General features: G+C 36.1%; 1 protein-coding gene across 4 annotated transcripts in view; it reads right to left on the bottom strand.

Annotated features, from left to right (window-relative positions):
* KCNN2 (potassium calcium-activated channel subfamily N member 2) overlaps positions 1–26,919 on the bottom strand; it is a 442,972-nt gene that overhangs the window by 280,275 nt on the left and 135,778 nt on the right. For all 4 annotated transcript variants that reach the window (XM_021084636.1, XM_021084637.1, XM_021084635.1 and 1 more), the window contains one exon: positions 19,238–19,323. The gene's annotated coding sequence lies outside the window, so the exon portion shown is untranslated. The remainder of the gene's footprint in view (positions 1–19,237; positions 19,324–26,919) is intronic.

The following is a 26,919-nucleotide window of genomic DNA, read 5'->3' as shown; positions in this document are numbered from 1 at the left end:
AGGAAATAGATTGCTCAGGCTGAGGAGCCCTGGGTTTCTGAATTACATTCTAAATTAACATAAACTACTATGCTTACTCCCTGTGATAGAACCCAAAAACATACTCTTTTTTTTTTTTTAAATTGAATTTGAGTACAATAGAGACCAACAGCCCAATTTTTCTATTTTGTCTTTCTACCCTAAACGTAAGAAAATTACAGGTCCTCATAGGAACAGTATATACTTTCCAGAGAACAAAAGATCTCACTGGAAGTCTTCTGAGAAGGATAACTTATTTGAAGGTAACAAAGTACCTTTCTGAGAAAATAATCTGCTATTTAACTGTATCTCACCTTGAATCTGATCATTTTACCATTTTGTATCTGAATTATGCTTCTTGAACTGAGTACATGTGTGAGTTACTGTGCCCCAAATACTCATTGTGTTCCCTGACATGTTCCAACCTCTTTGTGGTGAAGTTGGGGCCATCGGACTTTGTGAACTCAAGTGTCACTTCTGAGCTGAATCCACTAAAACTTGGTGTGCTTCCTCCATTCTCTTCCTAGACTGCTAGAAGCTAAGAGGCCACAGGGTGAGAGCACAGCAGCACAAGACTGAGAAAGCTGTGTGTCCCTGATTCGCCCAATGGAGGAGAGCTTCTGCCAACCTGCAGCAGGCTATTTGTGAGTTAAAATAATTACATATTGGCTAAGCCACTAAGATTTGGGGTTTTATCAGGTGTAGCAGCTAGCACTGAATCCAAGCAGAGCCTGGGGATCCTGGGCACAAAAACCTTTCTGCACCCCCCCATTTCTTTTTCTTTTCTTTCCTTTTTTTTCTCACTTTTTTTAGGGATGCACCTGTCACAAGAGGAAGTTCCCTGGCTAGGGGCTGAATTGGAGCTACAGCTGTCAGCCACAGCAGTGCCATATCCGAGCAGCAACTGCCACCTACACCACAGCTCGTGGCAATGCCAGATCCTTAACCCCCTGAGTGAGTCTAGGGATCAAACCCACATCCTCATGGATACTAGCTGGGATTGTTACCACCAAGCCACAATGGGAACTCCCCCCCCCCATTTCTTATCTTTAGGAAATGGGCCTCATTCAGCCTCCATGGCCTTCCATGTTCCAAGGGGCAGGTTCAGACAGTTGCTGATGGGGAAGGGAGGGGATGTAAAGATAAGGGAGGAACATTCAAGCAACAATATTGCACGCACGGGGCAGGATCCTGGTTCCCCTCTCAGGGGATATACATCATGATGTAGGCATCTTATACACCTAAGAGAAAAGTTATATTCCTTATGTTCCTTTTGGAAATGAATAGCTTAAAACTGAACAGCTCGAAGCCTTTTCCTTGCGCTTCTCGCTCCCTCAATTAGGCACCATGAGCACAATCACCTGTGAGTTAAAGATTATAAGCACTTGATGTTTTCCAGGAACTTTGCTTGTTTGTTGTAATCTCTGATCAACATGCCCTTTTCTCAAGTATTGTTATTCTAGGAAAAGTCAAGATGCGATAACCCAGAAGACCACCACCAGGATCAGGCCAAGATCTCATGACACCAGCTTTGATTCCTGGGAAGAAGGAAGAATGATTGTTTGCCCCAATCCTGCTTCTTACCTAAAACTGTTTTTCTCCTTTTAGACTACAAAACTCCTGCAGTTCTTCTCTGAGGGAGGGCATGGTCTTTAAGGCATTAGCCTGCTGTGGCCTCCTTTGCCTGGCAAAGCAACAAAAGCTATTTTTTTTCTCCTTCACCCAAAACTGTCTCCATGTTTCTATTTGGCACCAGTGGACAGGGGCCAAGTTTTGGTAACAGCATTCATTTCCCTAAATAATACAATACATAATCACAGGACATTCTGGCAAAATGGGCCTTAAGAGATTATCTATTCCAGCATGTTTCAGACTCTGGATTTGGCTAATCAACAACTTTATCACATAAAATACAAACAACTTAGAGTTGAAAGTGAATCTGTTTTATTAGCAGTGTTGGTAAATCTCCTAGGGTCCCAGTTTCATCTCTTATTCCCCTCCCCTATTTCCACCTCCAGCTACTAAAAAATCTCCAGTATCCACACCTTCATAGATACACAAAGCAAGGTCACCACAGGGCATAGTTCTAAAGGTATTAAACTAGCTCAACTCCTTCAATTTGCAGAAGTTCTTGGAGTTTATATGTCTTGTCCAGGTGTCTTCCCACACAGAGGGAGCAGCACCAGGGCTATTTCTGTGTGTGTGTGTGTGTGTGAACTGTTTCAATCAACATTACAAAATATAGCTTGGTTTCTATCAGATTGTAAAATTGACAAGAGGGGTTGTGATAATGATTTATAGGTTTGCCTCTGGGGTAAAGCCCAGCCTACTAAATACTACTGCTGCTCAGTGAATATTCACTGGTTGGATATTTGTCAAAAGATGCATCAATGTTTGTATATATCCAAGGCACCAATAAATAATTGAGAATGTAAATGAAAAGTGCTGTAGGCGTATTGGAAATGAGTTTGACGTTATATACTAGAGATTAGCCATATAACTCCTTGACCCCGAAATTCCAATCTTATGAATATATTCCCGAGAGAAACACACACACACATCTTCCCATTCAACAATATTTTAGCAGCACTGTTAACTACAGAAACAACCTATTGTGAATAGTGATCTTCCATTGGAGAGTTGATGACTATAATGTGGTACATTTCACAGAAGAGAAAATGAATGAACTATAGTAACATATGAAATACAGGTGAATCTTAATATTATAAAAATTAATTCCCAAAAGATTACATATGGCATATCCTTTCTCATAAAGTTAAGTAACAAATATAGTAAGCACAGGAGTAGGCACAGGTAGTAGTAGAAGTCCCAGTAGAGGCTCATAGACAGAGAGGGAAATCTAGGGGACTTTGGGAGATCACTGTAAGTTAATAAATTGCTCACAAAGGCTATCAGAACACGGCAGCCTTGCTTGACTAGTGGGGGTGCGAGAATTGCCTCAGGTCATTGGGTGGGGGATGGGATGAGGCCTGCATTCAGATTCAGACCCAGGGCAGGAGTTTGGGGACTGCCCTTCTGCTGATTTGAGCACACACCTTACAGGATACCAAGGAGGAACTACAACTCCCAGGAAGGAAGAGGCGGTCTTTTCTGACCCCCCACTCCTCTTGGATGATAAAACTGTAGCCCACCGGATCCTTGGGCAGATCTTCCTTGTCTGCCCACTTGTATCTTTCACAAGTGTCCTATCCTAATAAATCTACTTCTTGCCTATCATTTTGTCTCTTGCTGAATTCCTTTTGTGCAGAGGCATAAAGAAACTGAACCTCAGTAAGTCCAGACATCGGGTGAGTGCTAATTTAAAACACGGGTCAAGTCCCAACCTGGGTTTTGGCTGGGTTCAAGTCCTGGTTCATGATTCAAGTCCCAATCTGGGTTTAGGCTCGGTTCAAGTCCAGACACATTGGTCAAGTCCCTGTCTGTGTTCTGGCTAGGTTCAGGCTGCTGGTGCTGTCAGTTTCATATGTGTGTATAAATGTGTATGTATAATAAACATGGAAGCTATATATATTTCACATATATTTCAGATTAATGATAAATATGTGATTCAGGATAAGATTTCATCCAGGTTAAGGGAGACAAAGAGATGGAGGGCATATAGTTAGATGCAAATCATTGTTTCCAAAGTCTTAGCTTTTATTTTAGGTTCTGGATTTACACGGGGATTTATTATTTTTAGACAGTTATACAGATAGATGTGGACCAACAGTGAGAATGTGATTTGAACCAAGACTGCAATTAATTCAATTCTGGACCTTGAGTTGAAACGAAAAAATAATGTTAAAGAACCCCAGGGGATTGCTGGAAAAAGTGGAAGCAAAATCTTGTTTCTCTATCCTTCCATAAGGACACCAAACACACACTTAGTTACTCTTGGTTTAAATACTGATGAAACAAATAGGAAATTTATTCTATACTTTATCCCAATTTTATGGCTTTCATCTTTACTACTTAGTTTTATCTATTACATTTCAATTTTTCTTTAAAAATTAGCATTATATTAAATTGTTACATTATGCAACTCAAATTTATAAAGAAGAAAGCCTTATATACCATTAAATTTGTCTCAGCATATTTTCCATTCCACTTCTCCAGTGGGAGTCACTTAATCTGTTTCTTAAGATCCATGTTACAATAATCTGTGTGAATGTAATTGTGTGTAAATGTATGTATTTTATTCTGTAAATAAATAAATTAATTAATTAATGAGAAAAATAAATAAATACTGATGAAATAGTTAGCAATTATTTGATAATATCAGTAGCTTTTGAAAAGTTAAAGACCTAGTCTAGGTGACCTAAAGAGCACACATGGTAAAGGATATTCAATTTTAGAATGACAATGAACTTGCGTGCCTCAAGGCAGAGAAAAATACATATGATCCATTCAATGATGGATGTGAACAGACATACACTCACATACCCCTCACCTCGGGAGGATAAAATGGAACCAGAATAGTTTAAACATTCAAAGACAAATGCACCTCACTTCTCATTTCCTATCCCAAACACTAGTATGGTGGACGTCCACTCCGTCCAGTTTTCCCCTCTGACCTTGTGGGTAATCTTGACCAACAGACCAGTCAGTTTTTATACCTCAGTTCCCCCAGTGGTTTTGTTGTGAGTGCAGGGGAGCAAAAATTTCTGCCCTAAAATATGTTTCTTCAGCATGAAGATTAATTAAAGCTGATAATTTTTGAGAAACAGAAAACTCAGAAAGTCTTCTTTTTACCTCTCTATTACTTGCCTAAAGAATGTAGATGGATTCTGAGCTTGTTTCCAGAATAGAGCTATCACCAGAGGTATTTGCACAGAATATGGGCTAAAGGTGGTAGAAGAAAGTTTGTAGGGCCTAGAGAACCCCAGGGGATTGCTGGAAAAAGTGGAAGCAAAATCTTGTATATTTTATAAACATGCTCAGGAGAGTATCTGTGCTATTTTGTTTGGAATGGTAGTTAGGTTAATCATGTGTTGATGAAAGAGAGAGCCCAATTTCCTTGGGGGAGGGAAGGGTGAAGAAGGGTGACTGTGAAATGATGACCTGAGTCTAATCTGAGCCCTATTGTCTCTGCAGGACCCAGCAAACATTTATTTACCATGCATTTGCTTTTCTATCTTAATGTAAACTGCCTTCTTCCCCTCTGAAGTCCCAAACTCCTACTTGCAACATTTTGTTTTGCCTTAAACTGAAGATGGTATTTAAAGTGAGGGCTTTGCCATTTTGGCAACTTAGTTTTCCTAGGTCTCTCCCAGGTATATATGTTATTAAACTTTCATTTGTTCTCCTGTTAATCTGCCTCATGTCAATTTAATTTTTAGAACAGTTGGAAGAACCTAGAAAGGTAGAGGAAAATTTATTCCTCTCTTACTGAGCATTAGATAATGAATAAAAATATCAGTACAAGGTCTGATAGTCAATACTCTCCCAAGAAATACTGATTGGATTTTAATCTCAACTAAACAAAAAGGAAAAGAAAACTGTTGAGATGCATATTCGGTGATGTTTCTGGCATGCTATAATCTAAAAATACAGATAAGTCCTTTAAAAATAAATAGCTAAGCTTTATTTTTTCTCTTTCCCTAAACTGTTCATCCAGAAACAGAGAAAAATAAAAATGTACATATAGTGGTAATCTATAGATACAGTTCAGTGGCTTTCTATTAAATAATCAGTGTTCATTTGAGCTTTAAAATAAGTATTTTGAGCTTCAGAATAAGTATTTTGTTCTATTTGGTGCTGTTTTAATGAAGGTAATGAATTTCACCTTCATTCTTGTGCTAGAGTCCCATTAAAACATTTGCTAAAATTAGGGAATTTTTAAACCATGGAAACTTAATTGTATTAATTATCCTTTCTTACCCTCAAATGTTTTATAACGAAACTAAATAATGGATGCAATAATGAAGCAAAGGACAAGTTCAATTTGCATATTTTATAAACATGCTCAGGAGAGTATCTGTGCTATTTTGTTTGGAATGGTAGTTAGGTTAATCATGTGTTGATGAAAGAGAGAGCCCAATTTCCTTGGGGGAGGGAAGGGTGAAGAAGGGTGACTGTGAAATGATGTCATGGGTGTCTTCCTTTGCTTTCTCTTATGGGAGAAGATGAGAAAATGAAGCTTTCAAAAACCATTCACGTTTGCATGGAAGTGAATTATGAGACTTGAAACAATTTTTCCATTGCCCCCTATGTGGAACATGAATGTTTCATTTATTGGGTGACAATCTAGGTAGATGGAGAAAATCCTTTCAAGGCTTTAATTCATGAAATATTCTCAACTTGCTTCATGATATAAAGATTATCTTTAAGAAGAGTGAAAAAGGCTGATGCACTTGGCCATCTGTACTCCTTTGTTCCAGGAAGGCCCACTACTCACTAGGCTGGCAGCTGTCCTGCTCCAATCCCTAGATACTCAAGGTAAGTAGGCTTCCTTAACCACTTCTCCATGTTTGCCTCTCAAACACATATGACTGAGACTAAATATCCCCGAAAACCATCAAGTAAGCAGCATGGTGCATTTTTGGATCAGTATTCCTCCAAAAAATAACTTACTGAGTGAAGAATCTATGAAAAAATAAATACCCTAATTCTTCTGGAAAGTGTTTTGTTTGATATACTTCATTAATTCAATAGCATAGTGATAACAAGAAAGAAAGAAAAGGGGCACCTGCACAAAACTGAGTATGTGAAAATCTGACAGAATCTTAGAATTTAAGTGGATACTTCTTTGTCTGCCCCCTCATCCCAATTTGTTGACCTAAGAAGAGAAAGTTCCCATCATACAAATGGACAAAGGGCAAGACTAAGGTCAGTCTTCTCTGTTTATTGAAAATTCTGATCTTATTTTATGTGAGGATGAGAGTGAGGAAAAAAATTACATGTGACCTATGACAAATATTGGCAAATAAGTTAATGATTCAGAAGATAAATGCTGTTTCTAAAAATAATTTAGAGTAGGAATCAGAAGAAAACTTCCAGGAACTGTTTGACATTTTCAATAAAGTTCAAGTTGTATGGCTGCTATATTAAATATAAGGAGGCTGCTATATAAAATATTTAATGGTATATAAGGCTTTCTTCTTTATAAATTTTACTTGCATAATATACACAATTTTAATATAATGCTAATTTTTAAAGAAAAATTGAAATGTAATAGGTAATACTAAATAGTAAGGATGAAAGCCATACAAAATGGGATAAAGTATAGAATAAATTTCCTATTTGTCTCAAAAAAAATAAATACAAGGAGGCTGTTATAAATAACTGGTTGAGGCAAAATTCAAATGATGAGATGAGGATGAATTGCTAAAAAAATAATGCTATAGCCAAGTTAAAATTTGTAATGGATACTGTAGTAAGAAGTGTCATTTCTAAAAAGATGTATATCAAGTAAATGTATAAAACAAATCCAGAGCCTTCTCAGAACTCAGAAAAATGGGACAAAATTAATGCAAAAAGAGATGTCTGATGGAGAGGATGGAAATTAGAACAAGCTGTGCAAACAAGCAGTTTTCTTAAAGGAGAGAACAAAAGAATGAGAAGAAAAGCAAACAGAAAAAAGCACAATAAATATTTTTCTGCGAACTGAAAAGTCACATCGTTTTCTAAGTATGAGTGATTAAAAAATATACCTATTAATAAATTTCTGAACTATAAGAAAAAAGGGAATTCTGATATTTTTTAAAGCAATAAGAATGAAGAAAGAAATTCTGAATCTATAAGATCAGAAAAAAGAAAGTGGTTCCCCACAGAGGACTCAAACCAAGCTGGTTCCAACTATTTTCACCATCTTAAAGAATAAAAGTCAGGGAGAAGCATGCAAATAATGATAAAAGAAGACTGTGGTCCAATTTTATAAAATCTATGAATCTGTTTTTCATGAACTAAGGCAGAAATATGTTCTCAGACATGTGAATGATCAGAATGTATCTTATTTGTATGTTGAGGTACTTAAAGAGGTACTCCAAGTAAGCCAGAAATAGAGCATCATCAAAAATTCCAAATTACCTATCACCTTTAAAAAAGACTATTGAAAATAGTAAGACCAAGGCAAAAGACTAAATTGCTTTTTCATTTGGTAAGAATATTAAAATAGAATATAAACATTACCTTTGAAAATTAGTAATGAATATTTTCTTCTTCAAAAGTACCTCCTGCTTCCATGAATATCACGGCTAACTAATCACCTGTCGAGATCTTATGAAGATTCAGAATCCTGATCAACACAATGTTCTGTGCCTTCATTATCAATTTATTGGAATTGGCTTTTAAGATAAAACTATATGACATCCTAAAGAGCAAGACTTTCCAAGCTGAAGAAAATAATTCAATGTGAATTCTTTATTAAAAACTTCAACAGGAAGTTCCTTTGTGGATCATCAGTTAAAGATCTTGTGTTGCCACAGCTGTGATGCAGGTCACAGCTGCAGCAGGGGTTCAGTCTCTGGCCCAGGAATTTCCACATACTGCAGGTGTGGCAAAAAAAAAAAAAAATCAACAAACAAGATCATCTAAAGATAATAAGTAAACTAGCAAAAAATTGTTAGTTAAGCCTGATTTATTGTGATGCATTCCCTATTGTGAGTATAGTTATGCATCCTCATGAATATATATAAAGGCCTTCTGTTAATAGGATGTTACAAGGCAGGAGAACATGGGGACAGATTGGAAAGCAATAAGCAAATCTGAAAAGATTACTGATGATTACCAGTAACTATTTAGTTTTCTTCTTTTAATAATTTTTAAAGAAAAAGGAAATACAGAATGATTTAAGATGGACCATTAGTTTTATACATTTTTATAACACTAATGTAGAATAAAATTTAATGTAATAATTTGCAGAGTAAATAGGATTGATGATGTGTGTTCTGATTCTATTTCCAATTCAGATAAGACCATTGATTCTCTATTCCAAGGAGCCTCTTACCTTAAAAATTTACTCCAGGAGTTCCCGTCATGGTGCAGTGGTTAACGAATCCGACTAGGAACCATGAGGTTGTGGGTTCGGTCCCTGCCCTTGCTCAGTGGGTTAAGGATCCGGCGTTGCCGTGAGCTGTGGTGTAGGTTGCAGACGCGGCTCAGATGCCGCGTTGCTGTGGCTCTGGCGTAGGCCGGTGGCTACGGCTCCGATTCGACCTCTAGCCTGGGAACCTCCATATGCCGTGGGAGCAGCCCAAGAAATAGCAAAAAGACAAAAAAAAAAAAAAAAAAAAATTTACTCCAATGTGCCATGGTCAATTTCAATTCAAAACAATATAAAATCTAACCAAATCACAGGTTCCCAGTGGAATATAACATATATTGCATATTTTATACACAATACAAGGTATCATTTATATGTATAATATATATTATTTTATATATAGAAAATAAATGTTTGAGACTTTTTCACTCAAGTGACAGGAACTCCCACAGTTTTTGCAATGTTACCTATCTTTGAGATATCAGTATGTCTTAAAAGTAAAAAAAGACTGAAATGAGTGTACTAGAATTATGTTTTTTAACTGATTTCAATACTTTTGATTCATTTAAACATATTTTTGCCAATTCAGATGTTAATAGTTTTGAATCCAATTATCCCACAGATATGTGTACGTGTAACTATATAAAGAGAGTAGATGGTTTTAATTAGAAAAAAGAAGAAGTTCACAGGAAGGTGGAAACTCAAGAGGATAAGTGATTGAGTCATTCAGTGATGAACAGGGCTCTGGAGGATTCACCTTTACTATTTATATAAAATTCAGACAACCAACTCATTTAAATTTTCTCTTAATTGGATGTCACTAGAAGTAAAAGACTAATAAATGTTGCCATTGAGGTCACTGTCAGCAGAATTGACCATAATGTCATCTATCATCATGCATAGAAAGAGACTCAAAATCAAAGCATAAACCAGCTTACCAGGTAACTTTAAAATAAGGAAACCACTACTCCTTAAATCTGTCATTATCAATATCTCTTGAAATGAAGATCCTACATTAGTATCAAATGTACCTTTCATAATTCTGCCTCATAAATATATTTAAAGGACAAAATTAATTGCCATTCCATCTCAAAAGAAACACAAAGTCTTAGTTTTTAGTCAAACTCTTTTATCTTCTCTTGTGTTTGAGACATTTTTACTCATCTGTTTGTTTTAACAGTTTGGTGCATCTACTTAAAATACCCAACGTTTACTGCCAGTAAAAAGAGAAAAATGTGGTGAGGTATGGCCCAGCTGTGAAGATGTACCTAGTGCACACTCAAGTTCATTCCCAGGACTCAGTCCTCTTCAGCTTTGGCCCTCTGCCCTTGTTTCTGGCTTTAAAACAGGGACTTATTTCTCTCTGCCCCATCTTCCCTGGACTGACAACTGTTTTCAAAGACCCAACTGCTTCCATCTTTCTCAGTAGCACCACAATAATAATAAGATTTTTCCTAGTAAATAAACCTAAAATGAAAGAAGGTTATCATTGCCTTGTTTAAAAGAAACTGTGTGTGTATGTGTGTGTGTGTGTGTGTGTGTGTGTGTGTGTGTGTGTTGAGAGAGAAAAAGACCTCACTGTCACTTTCATTTCTCTATCTGCTACATCAAGTAATCACAAAGAATTTTCAGGGAAAAGGGTTCTATAAATTTATAATGTTTGAAAGAATTTCAAGAATTTACATGTGAAACGCAGGAGTATACATGTCAATTAACATAAAAATGAAAAGCAAGGGCCTTTCAGGTTAAAGGAGGAGGTAAATGTGCCAGTGAGAATATAATTGCTGTGTTTGAACACTATGTTCAATGCAGAGCTCCTAGACAACAAAAGTAAACAAGGAAATGCAGAAATCTTAGTAGATGGGAAAAGAAAACAGGCTAGCAGTTCACACGTTCCAGGTATCAAAATTATGAAAAGCAATCATCATTATCACATGAATCAATATAAAAACAAACACTGAGTAATATAATAGAAAATATCTTTATCTGAAGTTCAGAAAAGGGATGAGTGAATTTGTTTTTACTTTGAGGCAATCAGACACTTTTGAAGCTTTCCCTTTTCTACTATTTAATTAAACTAATTAAATAATCACTGTAATAATGTAAATTAAGGAAATCAAATTAATTTCTCTGAACTATTTTTTATTGTTATATTTAAAAACAATCTTTTTTTAAATATTAGGAGAATTAGACAGTATGCTATGAAATACCTATTATGATATAAATTATAATGATTTATTGTTGTTATCTTATTTCTGAAAGTAAAAAAATCATAACACTTGTAAAGAGAAAACATAAAATGAGGACTTCAAGTCCTCTCCAGTGAGATAAACTCAAAGAGCCTCTGGCCAGGATAAAAACTACCAGACCCTCTCTTATTGCCTCTTCTGTCCACTGTAATTGCTGCAGATTTCTCCAGCCCCTCCTGAGCAACCTGGCATAGGCCTTCCTGAGCCCTGCTAGGAAAAGTTTTTGGCCCCCTCCTCACCCTGCCCCTATAAGGGCAATAAACACCCGCTAACCAACCAGCAAGTGTATCCTAAGACCTCTCCTCTTTCATTTGTCCCTGGACTGTAAAAACATGCTCCAGGTTGGCTTTCCCTGATCATCAAGAAGTCATCCAGCTGTGCTAGCACTGTCTCTTATTTCAATAAACTTATCTTTCTTCTCACCCTGATATGAGTCTGGAAATTCCTTTTCCAGCCCTTGCACAAACCACAACATAAATGACAGATTTTATGTGTAGAAAAAGAAAGCTATAATATAAAGCTTAAATTATATAAACCCTAAAGTCAATTTTTTTTCTTTTATGACTGACAACATTCTGAAATTTCTGAGCCCCTAAAAAATCATAAAGATATAGTATGAAAAATCATGAATATACACTTTCCAAGAAAGGATCTGAGTAAGAAAACTCATTTTACATACCAGAAACAGAGCAACATAACATAAACTACCAAAATTTAAATTTCAGACATTATACCTCTATTTGGTATAACAGCAGTATAATATTATAAAAGAAAATATTCCACCTATTTTAAATTATTGATAGTTACTGAATTTTCTCCCAGAAGCATAGTACAAAACCATGATTTTATTTCAAAAAATTAGATAGTAAAAGGTTATGCTTTTTAAATGTGTTTGGTTGATACTATTTTTAAAATTTGAAATGCAGTCACTAAATTTACTTTCATTGTATTGTTTTGGTAAATGCAATATTCAAGATTTTCTATTGTACTCTATATGCTAATAAACTATATAAATATATTTTGTTCATTTCACCTAATGGGATCTAAAAAGTAATTCATATGGTCTTCAATCTGTTTTGAGGCTTAAACTGAGAGGAGACTCTAAGCTTAATAATTTTTAATGAAATCAAATTTGATCTCACATAAATTAAAAAAAATCTCGACTGGAATTCTTTTGTTATAATATCTTATGTACCTGATCTTCAAACCTCTCAATCACTTAAATTAAAATGTACTTCCTTGTTTTGTACCCTTTCCTAAACTACAAACATCTATCAATGAAAATTTTAAAGTTGCAATAGCAAGCACTCAATGTTCACTGAACAAATGAGTAAATCACCAAAAACCCATGTACGATGTTTCAAGAACCATGCTTCATGTATATATTTACAGGTACCTCATATGTACACACTTTGTATTTACTCTCCACTGTAGCCTTGTACATTAGGATGTGTAATCCTCATTTACAAAAGGGAAAAGATAATGTGGAGGTTAAATGAAAAACAGTATCATACAGCTAAGAGTGAAAGAACTAGATTTCATACTCTTTTTTTTTTTCTTCTGGTTCCAATTTTGAGTATTTTTCCACTAAGCCTGCTATTAAAATATTCTGGTAATACTTAAATTCAAAATTCTGTCAGTGCAAAGTACAATGACAAGACAGAATGGAGGACAGAAAGATGACGGGACATGGGCTCTACTCTTGAGTTTATGATCTACTTAGAAGACAGCTGTGCAGACCACTAACAATGCTGTTAAGGGAGAAGACAGAATGGGGGTAAGTGAGAGGACTGTAGGACAAAACTGCAGAGGCATGAGTAAAGAGAAGTCACTTTTGAGGGAAGGAAGATTAAAGGATACTTCATCAATTGAGGAGCACTGGAAATAGGTCTTGAAGAATAAGCACAATTTCTAGGTTCATCCATGTTGCTGTAAATGGCATTATTTCATTCTTTTTTATGGCTGAGTTTTATATATATTATCTTCTTTATCCATTCCTGTGTCTGGATGTAGAAATTATCTTACTAAGTGAAGTTAGACAGCAAAAGACAAATATCATATGATATCACATATATATGGAATCTTAAAAAAATAAAAGAATGCAAATGAACTTATTTGCATGACAGAAAGAGACTCACAGACTTTGAATACCAACTTATGGTAACCAAAGGGAAGGATGAACTGCAGCTTTGGGACTGGCATATGCACACTGAGGTACATGGAATGACTGGTCAACAGGGACTTGCTGTATAGCACAGAGAATTCTACCCAATATTCTGTGAAAATCTATGTGGAAAAGAATCTGAAGGAAAATGGATATGTGTAACCGAATCAGCAGAAATCATTACAACATTGTAATTCAACTATACTTTGATAAAACTTGAAAAAATAAAAAAGAATAAGGACAATTTGACAGGTAACAATTCTTTCAGTGGAGGGAATATCAGGAACAAAAGCAAAGATCAGGAAGACATTATATAGTTTATCATTCACACTTGAATTCATTCATTCAATAACTTATCAACTGCTATAAATGTTGGACATATAGCAAGTTAGACAGATTTCCTGCCTAGAAGGGCTTACATTCTAAAGGTAAACAGAGTAACATATCAGGAAAACAAACTAATGAACAAAAATTTTCAGAGTTATAAGAATTTTGAGTGCATTTAAACAATGTTTTGGGTTGAGTAGTCAGGAAAAAGAAGTTTAGAGTGAGAGAAACCCAATAGCACCTGCTAAATTTAGATATATTTGACCTTGCAAACTTCCTCTACACAAGAACATCTATTGAGGAATATTTGTAATCAACAATAGCAAGAAGGACAAAACAGGCATAATAATAAGTATCAACTACTATGAAACATTATACACAGTTATTTAAAAGAATGAGTTAGATCTCTCTTTTAATGGATCTCAAGGGATAGCCATGATACATTACTCTAATGAAGACCAAGTTGCAAAATATGATCAGATTGAAGAAAAAGCTATTGGATTATATCAAGTGTTGTGAAGGTACAGGAAATAAGCACTTTCAAATAAATACCTTTGCCACAGTATCAATTGGTCAACTTACTATGGCAAATTTGACAGTATCTATCAATATTAAAAATGGTCATATAATTTGATCCAACATTTAAAAATTAAACACTCAAATATTTTTAAATACTCAAGTTTTAATTACATTTAATCTATAGCTTCCCTTAGGTTATGACATATTTTTCATTAATATAAAGGTATTGGTACATTTTCCTTCTTCGAAGAGAACAGGAATGTTTTTTTCTTCCTCTTATCCAGTCGTCCCCACTCAACCCTCCTCCACCTCCTAACCAACTATATTTTCTAGTGAGATATTTTGGGATATTAGTCCCAGGTTATAATTTTTTAAATAAGGTATAATTATATGGACTTGACTACAAGCTATCCTGGTTCATTTGCTCCCCAGTCTATGTCCTTCAACAATTCATTTTTGTTTTGATGGAGCACAAGCCTAAATACTTTACAGAGGGTCTGTACATTAGTATATTTCTAAGTCTTAGCATACTTGTTAATGTCTTATTTTACACTCACACTTAAATATTAATGTGCTGGCTATACAATTTTAGTTTTATAATCAATTTCCCTCAGAATTTGAAATGTTGCCCCATTTAATATTTCTCATTGTTAAGTCTAATGCAAATACAATTTCTCATTTTTTTCTTTGTAAAACATTTATGATTTTTTTCCTTAATCTTGGTGTTCTCAAAATTTACCATCTCATATTTAGACTCATTCTTCCATTTGAAAGAATATTTTTTGAGCACCTACTACATACCAAATACCTGTTACATCTTCTAGGGATGTGACTGTGAACACAGTAGACAAAATTATGTGTGCTTTATTATTTTATCCATTGGCAGATTGGTGGGCCCTTTTAATTAGCACTATATTTCACACTGAAAAGATTTTACAAATAATTTTTTTGATTTTTACTTTCATCTTCTATCTTTTATGTGCTTGGATGCTTAGAAGACAAATATATTGCAGTCTGAACATTTTTTCCATATGACATAAATATCTTGTCATTTTAATTTTTTTGGTATGAATGCTAAAAAAAACTTGACTTATTCATTCAATCTTTAGCTATGTATATTCTGCCTTTAAGCTAACTAATGAGATCTTTAAATTTCTACTAATATATGTATAGTGATATAAACGCTGCAATTGATTCACATTGTGGCTTATAATTACTAAGGCATATATTTTTCTTCTAATAATGACTTTTTAAAAACAGATGTTACATCACCTCTTCAATATCAATTACAGTTTCTTTAATTTTGTTTACCTAAACAACTAAATTTTCATGTCTAAATTCATCTGTTTAGTGAATCTGGTGACTCTCTTTCATAGGGACAGATTTCCTCATGCAATCTAGGCTGTCTGGTCATCCTTGTGTTCCAGAGTCACTGTATGACCTGTTCCTTTCTTGGAACAGTTACCTCAGGTGATTGTGAGAAAAAAGCAGAGGGCATGTTTCATAGGTGAGTTCCTGGCTGGTTTTCTACTCTCGGACTCCATCCCTTTCCTAGAGGTCACTAGTCATGCAAAGGATTCCCTCTCTGGCCCCACAGCCTACATTCATCGCTTTACCTTGACAGCACACTGTTACTGCCCACTGGTCACCGCCTTTGGAGGTAAAAGGGGGGACTGACTGGTTTTCCTCCTCAGAAAGAAATTACCCTATTACTGATCCTAATGCTCTGGAAGCCTCACCGACTTCTCATATTCATTGATTTTTTAGGTTTCAGTTCCCTGGGAACCACCCCCACATCTGCCGTGACAATCTGCTGCTTTCTTTTGTGCGGTGCCTTTTCTATAGTGTTGTTCTGCATGGATCAAATTTATCGGCTTTCCTTTTTTCTCCATCTGCTTCCTTTCTGTCATGAATTATTATTATTTTATAGCATAATCAAGATTATTTAAAATAACACCTCTTTAGCTATTTTAAGAAATTTGGGAAAGCACATGCAGATATTGAGCCAACCATCTTCATCCAACTAAGTTCTTTTCAGACTCTATTAAATTAATTCAGCAAGAAAAACATTTGGTTACTTTTACCTAAAATAGGAAAGCCCAAGTGTTAAACATGTTTTTTATGAAATAATCATATAGCTGGCAAGAAAGACCAGCCAGAATTACTTTGTTTTGCTCTCTCCTGTGTTATTATTATTATTATTATTATCTTTTTGCCTTTTCTAGGGCCGGTCCCGTGGCATATGGAGGTTCCCAGGCTAGGGGTCGAATCGGAGCTGTAGCCGCCAGCCTAGCTGTAGCCGCCAGCCTATGCCAGAGCCACAGCAACACAGGATCCGAGTCGCGTCTGCCACCTACACCACAGCTCATGGCAACGTGGGATCTTTAACCCACTGAGCAAGGCCAGGGATCGAACCTGCAACCTCATGGTTCCTAGTCAGACTTGTTAACCACTGTGCCACGATGGGAACTCCTCCTGTGTTCATTATTAAACTCTCTTCTCTTAGCTGAAATCCACTCTTCTACTTTTCACTTTTTGTGATTCTGAGGCTAGGACTCTGCAAACCAGTTGTCTTTGGTTAGCAGGATCATTGGGAAACTTTGGCAATAGGGGGCACTAGAGAGAGCAGACCAGAGGAGAGGGAAGGGATACTGTCCTTTGGGTTATTTCCTGTTTCTGTTTGATTCCTGTTACTCTCCAACAAAGAGGCACCTGTCAGTGGCTGGTAATTCCAGGAGTACAGCTGATTCCAGCTGCATTTCTTTTTCCCCAGTAGTGTTAGAACCAACATCACTGTGGCTTCTCACAGGACCCTGCTACTGCCAAATGGTACTCCTTCCTTAAAAGTTTGGTTCCCAGTTCCATGCAGCACCTTTGAGGCATTCCTGAGGCATTAACGTGGCTGAGACGCACTGTTTCCTCAGAAATCAGCCCAAACTCTGAGTCCCTCAGCCAAGATTCTAGTTTTTAATAATCCTAATCTCTTCCTTAATTTTCTCAGCTCTCAGGGTGGCCTATGAAACCTTATCATTCCCTTTGTTGGATGTCCAATTCCTGGATGACCATTCTTTATATTAAATTATCCTGTTAGGATAGCTTTGGTTTCTGTCACCTCAGTGGACTCTGAGTGATTTACTTCCCCACCCTATGGCTATTTTCAAGTGCTCAGTGAGACTTCTCTCTTACTGTCAAAATAACCGTTAATTTTATTACACATTAATAATATTATGTATTACATTTTTTTGAAACACTGGAAAAAATGTTAACCATGAATAGGAAAATGGACGTGGTCCCCTCTCACTCATAATTTCAGAGAAATAAATTTGAAAGCCTAAAGAAAAGCATTTCCATAACAGTGTTCTCTAAACAAGTTTTTCTGAAGTCCCAAAGCACCAATATACTCACTCTATGTCTTTTGAAATATTTTCATTCCAGTGAATATGGATTACTTTTCTATACAAACACGGGAGAGTGCTAATGTTAAATGGATGCTATCAACTGAAGTATAATTGTGCCCAAGTATTGATCTTTCTTTACTTCTCCATCTAAAATATTCATCTTTTTTAAAGATAGGTAGCAAAAGAGAGCAAAAACGGATTAGATATTTACTGGGTTTATGTTTTATTTTTGTAAAAATCAGGGGACTCTGGCTAGCTGTTAGTACTTGGGAAGATGGAAAGCATGAAAGCAGAGGAGACTTTAATATGGATTATGATCCCTAACTTTCATCCTGATGCCCTAAGTGGTTAAATATACTCTCTTTGGCAGCTCAGCCCCATCAGGAAGCCACATCACCAGTTTTAAGAATAAAAACTCCAGATGAAGTAACAGAACAACACATACAAGACCTGGACTTTTTTATAGCTGACTCACCAGGAAGTACCAAGTAATTACATATTTTGGGACTAGAACCACCTGCTTCATGAAAAGTCTGGACTTTGAACATTAATGTCTCACACAGCCTTGGCAGCCATGAGAACACAGACAAAAGTCCTGCCTTTCTAATAAGGTAATAAGAAAATTAAGTGAGGAGCCTCGACTATTAGTCCTGGTACCTTAAATGAACCCACCTTCTGACTGGCAAGCTGGGTATGGAGCAAAAGTGTAAGGAAATGACCATTACCTTTCCAAGATGATGATTTTACTGGCAGGGTGGAGCTGCCAGGCCATCTCTGAGATTGCTCTAAATAAATACGAGGGCAGTAAAACAGCATGGACATAGAAATTGCTCCTGGGCTGCAGGTGAGAAATTATGTCTGCCTGTTCCATACAAAAATAGCTAGGTGACATATCCTGAAAGATTATTTCATTAAGAACTTCATCTTTATAACTACCTCTTTCTCCTTTCCCACCAAGAACTAGTTTTTTTTGTTGTTGTTGTTGTTATGCAAATAAAACCAAGTACTTCTTTAAAGATTAGTTTATTCAGGATCAAAAGAGAACTCCCAGAAAACTGTCTCCCCCAAAATCATTCTTTGAAGCTTTTTATAAGTTCTTAAAAATTTAGACTTTGTAATGTGTTCTTAACTACAGCTTAGTTTTTATCACTATTTTCTGAGAAAAACAAACCAAGGATACGAATCTCTGTGCTGATGACTAATCTACCCAAATGTTGGTAATTATTCTTAAAATTAAAATGAGACTGCATTTATTCACTCAATAAATATTTTTAGCACATTTTACATGGTAGGTACTTTCCTAAGCACTGGATGACCCTACCTGTACATAAATACACAATTATTTTCTGGGTTTTTTCCTTCATATCATTGAAATTACTGGTAGTCAGCTGGTGGGAGAAATAGGCAGTTAATGGTTGGAAAGAGTGAGTTACTAGATTGAAAATAGGTAAAACCAGAGGCAGACAGGAAGGTTCAACCGAAATAAATTCAGTTGAACTAAGTTTAACAATTTTTTCAGTAAATCACTGTGTATTACATCAGAATTATATGCACATGTTTTACTACTATTTTTACTCACCGCTATTGCTTATATCCCACTCCATTCCTTAGATTCACTTTTTCTCTTGCTAGGGTCCATCCTTTAGTAGTTCTCTCAGCAAGAATCTGTAAGAGGTAAATTCTATTAGGTTTTTTCCAAAACCATTTCATTCTTTCCCTAGAAGGATACTATAGTGCTGTAGAGTGCCCTGGGCTGTGAATCCTTTTCCCTCAGCATTTAAAGAGTTAATTTTATTGCCTTCTGGCATGTATTATCACACACATAAGAAAAAAAAAAAAACTACAGTCAGCATAATTGTTGCTACTTTGTAGGAAATCTGTAGGACAAATTTTGATAGATTCTTCTATTTTTCACCTACAGCCCTACCATGTACAGTTCTGTAATTCTTGTCCTGTACAAAGCAACATGGTTAGCGGAACAAGGGGAGGCTAAAAACTAGGCCATGGGCTACTCACCCAAGTCATGAAATTAAAGACAACTGAAGATGGTGCTGTTTTCCATTTTACACAAAAGTGACATATAGGGTGATGGTGTCATACAGTGACATATGGTGTCTATAGGACTGAATTTTTATTTCTCATATTACCACTTAGGTAACTATTCATCTGAGGATCTATTCTTTCTTCAAGTCAGAAGACACTCTCATTTCTTCAAATCTAACCTCTTTCCCATTGCTATATTTATTTTGGGGAACATAACTTAGGTATATGTCAGACTTTCTCAATCTCTTTTCTAATCTGAGTATTTTATTTTATATTTACTTATTTTTCCCAAACATTCAGTGTTTTGTTCTGCATTTTCCAACTTATTACCTCTTTAAATATGTTCACCTGCTAATTAAAACGTGACAATAATTTTCAATTCTAGAATCTCTAATTGGTTCTTTTTCGTTTCCCCATTCTTGCGTCACATCTAATTTGTATTTCATGATTCCTTTTTTCTTATTTTACAAATATTACTTATTCCTATATCCCTTTTAGGATTTCAAAGATATTGGCTTTTAAAATCCGTTTTGGAAGACTGACTTTGTATTTCTTTGATAATTCACCTTCTTACTGATTAATCAGCCATCTTTCATGAAGTTTTGTTTTCTTCTTGGGTTAGACTCCTTTCTCCTTTTGTTCAATGTCACAGTGATGTAGCATCAAGATACTTTAAATATATATTCAAAATATTTTGTCTAGCATTGCTATGTTGAGGGTATTGAGGGAGGTGAACAATGCATCATTTAACAATACCATTTTAATTAGCATATACATTTCTCAGGTATCATTTGTAAAACCAAGAAGTACTAAAAAATATTTCATCTGTTTGCAAAGCTAGCACACAGAACTTTTTCTGAAAGATCACTGTTTCTAAGTACACAATTCAGAAATCAGCAAGCTATGACCTAAACCAAACTGCCACCTGACTTTTAAGGACTATCAGCTAAAAACTGTTTGACATTTTTAAGAAATTGTCAAAAAGCAAAGAGTAATGTGCAATAAAAACTATACTTGGTCCTTTCCAGAAAATGTTTGCTGACCCCTGACATAGTCTATTAATGGATGCCATCCCAATGATTTTGTTCCCTGATTTATTAAAATAGATTTTATTTTTTAGTTTTTAGCAAAACTGAGTAGAAGGTACAGAGATTTTCCACAAATCCCCTGCTCCCACATATGCATAGCCTTCCGCATTATCAACATCTCCAATTTGAGTGGTACTTTTGTTACATTTGATGAACCTACATTGACACATTATTATTACCTAATGTCCATAGTTTACAATAGGATTCATGCTTGGTGCTATACATTCTGTAGGTTTGGACAAATGTATAATGATATGTATCCACCATCCTAGAATCATGTGGAGTAGTTTCACTGCCCTAAAACTCCTCTGTGCTCCACCTACTCATGCTTCCCTCCTCACTAATCCCTGGCAACCCCTGATGTTTTCACTGTCTCCGTAGTTTTGCCTTTTAGAATGTCATATGGCTGTAATGGTATATAACGTAAGCTTTTCAGTCTTGCTAACTTCATTTCCTCCATTTCTTTGCATTGCATGATAGCTCATTTTTCTTAGCACTAAATAATATTTCATTGTATGTACCATAGTTTATTTATCCATTCACCTTGGAAGGACATCTAGGTTGCTTCAAAGTTTTGGCAATTATGAATAAGCTGTTATAGACACCTGTTTTTGCATGGGCACAAGTTTTCAGCTTCTTTGACTAAATATCAAGGAGTGTGATTATTAAATCATATGTTAAGAGTATGTTTGGTTTTCCGTGGAAAACCACCAAACTGTCTTCCAAAGTGTTTGTACTAATTTACATTCCTACCTGCAATGCGTGAGAATTCCTGTGGTTCTATAGCCTCTTCAGGTTTTGATGTGCTCAGTGTTCTGGATTTTGGCTACTGTAACAAGTGCGTAATGGGATTTCACTGTTTTAATTTTCATTTCCCTGATGCCATATAATGTTGAACATCTTTTCAAAGGCTTATCTGCCAACAGTATACCTACTTTGTGGGGTACCTATTAACGTCTTTGGCCTATTTTAAAATCAGGTTGGTAGTTTTCTTTATTGTTGAGTTTTAAGGATTTTTTGCATATTTCAGATAAAAATTGCTTATCAAATATGTCTTTTGCAAACATTTTCTCCTAGTCCGTAGCTTATCTTTTCATTCTCTTCCCAGTGTCTTTCATAGGGCAGAAAAAATTTAAATTCAATGAAGTCCAATTTACCAATTCCTTTTGTATGGATCGTGCCTTTGGTATTGTATCTAAAATTCAAGGTCATCTAGATTTTCTCCTCTGTAATCTCTAGGATTTTTATAGTTTTGCATTTTACATTTAAGTCTACAATCCACTTTGAATTAATTTTGTGAGGGATGTAAGGACTGTATCTTGATTCACTTTCAGCATGTGGCTGTCCAGTTGCTCCAGTACCATTTGTTGAAAAGACTGTTTTTCTCCATTATACCTCCTTTGCTCTTTTGTCAAAGATCAATTGACTTTATTCATGTGGTGGCTATTTCTGAGCTCTCTATCATATTCAAATGATTATTCGTCCATTCTTTCACCAATATCACACTGTCTTAATTACTGTAGATTTACAGATATTCTTGAAGCTAGGTAGTGTCACTCCTCCAACTTAATTCATCTCTTTCAATATTGTGTTGGCTATTTTGAGCCTTTTGCATCTCCATATAAACTTTAGAGTCAGTTTATCAATGTCCACAAAAAAAGTAGCTGGGATGTGTATTAGAATTATATTGAATCCATAGATCAAGTTGGGAAGAACTAAGATTTTGGCAATTTTGAGTTTTCCTATCCATAGACACTGACTCTCTCTCCATTTATACTTTGATTACTTTCATCAGAGTTATGTAGTTTTCTTCATAGATACTGTACTTACTCCGTTAGACTTATTCCTAAGTATTTGATTTTGTCGGGGGGGATGTGCTAATGTATATGGTATTTTGCTTTTAATTTCAAATTCTAGCTGTTCACTGCTGGCATACTGGAAAGCAATTTACTTTTGCATATTAACCTTGAATCCTGCAATCTTACTATAAGTGCTTATTAGTTTCAGGAATTTGGGGGCAATTCTTTTGGATTTTTAACATAGTGATGCTATTTGCGGATAGTTTTAGTTCTTCCTTACCAGTCTGAGTAAATGTATTCCCTTTTATTTTCTTGATGCATTAGTTTGGCCTTCCACTGTGTGCCTTTCAGGAGTGAAAGGGAACATCCTTGCCTTGTTCCTGATCTTAGTGGGAAAGCTTTGCGTTTTTCACCATTAAACATGATGTGGGAGTTCCCGTTGTGGCGCAGTGGTTAACGAATCTGACTAGGAACCATGAGGTTGCGGGTTCGGTCCCTGCCCTTGCTCAGTGGGTTAAGGATCCGGCGTTGCCGTGAGCTGTGGTGTAGGTTGCAGACGCGGCTCGGATCCTGCGTTGCTGTGGCTCTGGCGTAGGCTGGTGGCTATAGCTCCGATTAGACCCCTAGCCTGGGAACCTCCATATGCCGCGGAAGCAGCCCAAGAAATAGCAAAAAAGACAAAAAAACAAAAACAAAAACAAAACATGATGCTAGCGGTAGGTTTTTGTAGATATTCTTTATCAAGTTGAGGAAGTTTCCCTCTTTTGCTAGCTTAATGAGGAATTTATTATGAGTGAATGTTGGATTTTGTCAAACACTTTTAACTGCATCTATTGATCCCATCCCAATAATTTTATTTAAAAAAAAAATCTGAGAGAAGCCCAGGAATTTATCTTTTGCATTAAAGCCTCAAATCAGTCTGATTCCTTTGAGATACCCTGTCCGAGAAAGCTTACACATCACACTGGCTTTAGGGACACTTTGAGATCTGCCAAATTAAGTTTTCCAAAAATGTTTATAACTGAGTCAAATCATTTGAGCATTCCTATTATCACTGATTACAGAGCTGTGTGCTAATAGTTGATTATTTCCTATGTTAATTTAAACCAAATACCATACATAGTCTCCTTTCTCAGACCAAAACTGAGGAAATACTACTTTGTTTTTTATGTTTTCTCACACTGTCGAAATTTCAAACTTTTTCTTTTTCTTGATATAACAATGGTAGGCTGAAAAGAGAAAGGAGAAGTGATTGGCTGAAAAAAAATGAGTCACTAAATTAAGAACATTTGAAAACCACATCCAGAGAGGAGAATCCCAACTGAAGTAAATTCATCAGGCCAGACTTAACATTTTTCAATAAAATAACTGTGTTCTACATTAGAAATAAAAAGAACTAAATGCCATCCCTGAGTAGTTTGGATGTCAGGCTAATTAATAAAAATGCTTCCAATTCCAGATGGCGGAGGCCTAAAACTTGTTTATTTCTTAGTCTTATTCTAGGTATTGAAAACTGCTGACAAGTTGTGGTCCAAACAGAAATGTTCCAGGGAGAATTCATATCCATTTCCTAACATAAAGGTGCAAGAAGAGCTTCTAAAATTGCTTACAGAGCTTGTTTTCAAACATACGAAGGCCATGGGAGACTTTCAGTTGGTGATAAGAAAACAATCTGTCTTTGTCATCTTCTCAGAGACAGGTTGGGAGAGTAGAGGTGGGGTGTCCAAGAATTTATGGGTACAAAAACACAGGTGGAAGCTTTAATGTTCAGGGAGAGTGGCTCAGGGAGGGAACATAATGGGAGTCTGAATAGCAACATAGTTTTGTGTCCTGAATTATAATCTGAACTTTTTTTTTTGGCTTTTTTTTTTTGCTATTTCTTTGGGCTGCTCCCGCGGCATATGGAGGTTCCCAGGCTAGGGGTCTAATCGGAGCTGTAGCCGCCAGCCTACGCCAGAGCCACAGCAACGCGGGATCCAAGCCGCGTCTGCAAACTACACCATAGCTCACGGCAACGCCGGATCCTTAACCCACTGAGCAAGGGCAGGGATCAAACCTGAAACCTCATGGTTCCTAGTCGGATTCGTTAACCTCTGCGCCACGATGGGAACTCCTTGTGTCCTGAATTCTAATCCAATTTACTGATTTAAATGTAGTGACTACGCTTGACTGTTCTTCAAAGCCAGGAGACAGCACGATCCCTCCCTTCGTAGAGTCTTAGGCTGTAATGATGCTGAAAGTGTTTTGTGTTACAAACCACAAGGAATAGGTTTCACAACGAAGAAAGAAAAGTAACTCTCCTTTGCTGTTCTTTATCTAGCTACCAGTTTCTTTCTTCCAGCTGAATATAAAGTACATTTTCCACTTTAAAAATCACTCTTTAGAAATGTCGTTCTTATTCACAGTGGCAGAGAAGATAAAAAGTGATTATGGTTTCTGTCCTGAGCCTCAGATCCTGGTTACAGCTGACAACTCTATAAAATCTTAGAAATAAAATCTTAAATGATGGCTATCATGCAAGATTCCTACACACTACAAAGACAAACTGTAAACCCAGCTCTGTTGACAAACTGAAATATGTCATTCAATCAATCCAAGTTATGCTGTTGGCAAAGCAAAATAATTTTATCACCAAACCAGGACATTTGCCCTCCTTCTTAAGCCCTTGGAGGTGATAAGCAAAACTTCTCTCTAATCTTCATTCCAAATGAAAAATATGAAAGATAATGTCTGGTGTTATTCATTTAGAACTGGTGATTTCTTGTTACCAAAACTGTATGGCAGTGGCCTAAAACTTAGTTATTGATGACTTCACTGAATGACTCCTTTTGATTGACATTGAGGTTGCTTTAAATTTTTCCTGATAAAGTTTGTGTGTGTGTGTGTTTATTAGTTTGTTTGTTTTTAAGGCATTAGGGGACTGAAAGACACTCCGGTTGTGCTTATCCAAATGGTAACTGCTGAATTTGGTGCCATTAGTCCATTTTCATTATTCATCATTTGAAAGCAAGCATCTGACCCTTACGGGGCACCATGGACCCCCAAAGGAGAAGAGTGATGAGGACAGGAAGAACCTGCACAAGTTGTGGGGAATTCTCCATCTCTCCTTCAAGCACAGTGGCCACTAGTCAGCTTCCTCCTGTTTTTAATTAGGTTCTGATACCTGATAATCACATTTGAGGCTTTGCGTGTTTTTTTGATTCTGCCTAATAGCAAAAGGGTAACAATCTTTTTTCTGGAGAATAACTTAGCTTCATTATCTGGTGTACATTATTTCTACTTTATAAAAATTATCTGAGGCAGGGATGGACAAACTATAGCCCAGAGGCCAAAACCAGCTATTTTTGTGAACAGTTTTATTGGAACACAACCATCCTCATTCTTTATACATTTTCCTATAGTTGCTTTCCTGCTACAATGGCAGAGTTGAATAATTGCAACAGAGACCACATGGCAAACAAAGCTTAAAATATTCAATAGCTCTTTATAAGAATTGTTCCTGGACTTTTGGTCTAGGGTCCTAACACTATTTTGGATTTTCTCTTACTTTCAATGTGACCTGTCCATAGCTCAGTTTTCTCATCCATCAACTGTGGATAGAAATAGGCCTCACTAACAGGATTTTTATGAGGATAAAGCTAGATGAGGCATGTGAAGCTCAGGGTCTGCAAAAGCACTTAATAAATGTTAGAATTGTTTGGGCTTGATGTCTTGTTTGAAGCTATCAATTTGAACTATTCTTGTGAAGCAGTTTGTACAGAGAACAAGTTTCAAGCCTGAGTTCAATCCATTAGTACAGGTTATTACTTAACGCTATCTTAACCAAGTTGTTGTACCTTTACTATTTTATCTATATCATGGAAATAATGAAAGCTATCATGGAGGGTGGTTGTACCAATGAACATGGCAGATTAAATGCAGGTCCCCTTCCAAGGTCTCCCAATGTCCAACTAAAAAGACAGTAAAGCAAAAAGATACATGTACCCCATTGTTCATTGCAGCACTATTTACAATAGCCAAGGCACAGAAACAACCTAAATGTCCATCAACAGATAAGTGGATAAAGAAGATGTGGTATACATACCACACAAACAAACACGCACATGCACACAAACATTTACATGATGGAATACTACTCATCCATAAAAAAGAATGAAATAATGCCATGAGCAGTAACATGAATGGATTAAGAGATTATCATAGTAAGTGAAGTAAGAAAAAGACAAATATCATATGATATTATTTATAGGTGGAATCCAAAAAGAAATGACACAAAAGATCTTGTTTACAAATCACGGAGCCACAGACATAGGAAACAAACTTATGGTTCC

This window comes from Sus scrofa, chromosome 2, assembly GCF_000003025.6.
Source record: "Sus scrofa isolate TJ Tabasco breed Duroc chromosome 2, Sscrofa11.1, whole genome shotgun sequence".
Taxonomy (NCBI): domain Eukaryota; kingdom Metazoa; phylum Chordata; class Mammalia; order Artiodactyla; family Suidae; genus Sus; species Sus scrofa.
Note: the sequence above shows the minus strand (reverse complement) of the source record. Positions and strands in the feature narration are given on the sequence as shown.